The sequence below is a fragment of the Exserohilum turcica genome (assembly GCF_000359705.1).
Source record: "Exserohilum turcica Et28A unplaced genomic scaffold SETTUscaffold_15, whole genome shotgun sequence".
Lineage (NCBI taxonomy): Eukaryota > Fungi > Ascomycota > Dothideomycetes > Pleosporales > Pleosporaceae > Exserohilum > Exserohilum turcicum.
The window spans coordinates 681,948-684,177 of NW_007359970.1; positions in this window are offsets into that span (position 1 = coordinate 681,948).

Below are 2,230 nucleotides of genomic sequence, written 5' to 3' on the forward strand. Positions count from 1 at the left end.
GACTTAAATAAGCGCTTCTTAGTAGTATAAGTAGTCTTAGTAGCACTCTTATACGCTATCTTTTCTACTAGATTCTTATATAGCTATTTGTCCTTTAGTTAATCTTTTTACTTATTTACTAAGTATAGGCTATAGTATATAATAAAGAACTATAAGTATAGTAGTAGTAGTAGTAGTAGTAGTAGTAGTAGTAGTAGTAGTAGTAGTAGTAGTAGTAGTAGTAGTAGTAGTGGTAGTAGTAGTAGAAGTAATTATAGTAGTTTTGTGTAGGCGATTCTAGAAGTAATCAGTTATTTACTTGCTAGGCAGCCTTCTTAGGCTAGCGCAGCGCCAGCGTAGCCTAATTATTTTATAGATATCTTAATATCTCCATAATAAAAAACTATAATACTTTATAGCTATAAAGTAAAGCGTATAAGCTTTCTTCTAATACCTATATAATAGGTTTCTCACTTTTATTAATAAAGATGTATGTATTATAAGATATTACGTAAGTAGTAGCTAAGCTTATAAGGCGCTAGCGCTGTGCTAGCGCCTATAGCGCAACGCTTCTACTAAAAGTAGTATTCTACCTTTACCTTAAATAAAACTACCTGCGTACTACTCTACTACTACTCTACTACTACTACTACTACTACTACTACTACTACTACTACTACAACTACTATTACTCCCACTACTTCTACTACTACTGCTACTACTACTACCACTGTAAGAGGCTACGCCTAAAGTGTGTGTGTGATCGAGTATATCTATACGACTACCTGGACTTCAAGAAGCTTGAAGTCTTGTTACTGCCTTTTTGGCTATGGATGGCGTAAGTAGTCGTACGCTCGGCCCGTTGGGCCCGCCCATTACAACCACCACCACCATCACTACTACCACTACCACTACTGCTACTACTACTACTACCACTATAACTACTACAACTACTATAACTACTACTACTCTATTTAACTTTCATAATATTAAATATAGATTTTCATTATAGCTAACTATATAGTTAATTAAGTAAGAATTTAATAATAATATTACTTTAGAGGGCTTGGCTCCTAAATAAGATATTAAACTACTAAAGAGGTTTACTTCTAAGAAGTAGGCTAAACTTACTAAAGCATTTATCTTAGTTATTTATTATATTATTTACTAAATTAAGTAAAGACATAACTAACGTATCCGTATAGCGAGTCGGTCAGTAGACCGAAGCGGTCACTCTACCAAGACCCCACTAAACGCCACGACTAATATAGACTATTGCAACGCAGCTATAGTAGTAAATTAAAATCGTAGTAGGCTATTCTATTTAGAATCTATCGCTTCTACTTGCCTGCATGTGCGTAGATTATGCTCTGCCTCACCGCAGCGTCTACAGCGCCTTTAGGACGGCTCGCCCGCCTTAGTGCGCACTCTCTTCTTTGCCTTCTTCCTATTACAACGCACGCTAGACTTTTTTAGAGCTGCTAATTGCTCTCCTTCTTTAACTATTAGGGCTCTATCTCTCTGCACTCGCTTTCTTTTATATGATCTTCGTCGCGTAGCGGCTTTGTTAGCTGCTTCAAGTTCAGAGACACGTTTTTGCGCTAATACTAGCTTCTACGCAATAATCGCAGCGCCTTTAGCTAGCTTTTTAAAGGCAACTACTATACTTAATAGTAAGCTATCTATATGCCTCTAAATCCTCTACTTTACTAGCGTTAATTGCGACCCTAGTTCTAGGGTGTTGCTTAGAGTTTACAACAGCTAGGGTAGATCTTCTATAGCAGGTGGTGTTGGCGTACGTAGCTTAATATTAAGCTTTAATATTACCACCTCTAGGTTGTGTGGAACTAATCTAGCGCCTTAAAATCCTTCTAAGATATTATCTTTTGTAATAGTCTTGCTATAGGCCTATAGGAAGGCTAGGAGGAACTTAATCTTAGTTATATAGTTGATTCCATTACGTATCATCTCCTTAGCTTAGCGCCTATACGCCTTCTTTAAAGGCGAGAAATAGCCTATATTAAGCGGTTGTAGTAGATAAGAGGAGTAGGGAGGCATATAGAGAGTGATAATCTTTGCCTCCTTATAGTATTGTTAGAACTTAAGCAAGTTGTTGTAACGGGCTGAACGCCCTTTGGATAGCTCCTCGATGGAATCTCGGTCAAGCAGCAGACGCCAGGTCTTACTCTGCAACCCGGCATCTGTGCGAGGCCTGAGCGGCGCCCAGACGACGCGCTCAGACACTCGGTGC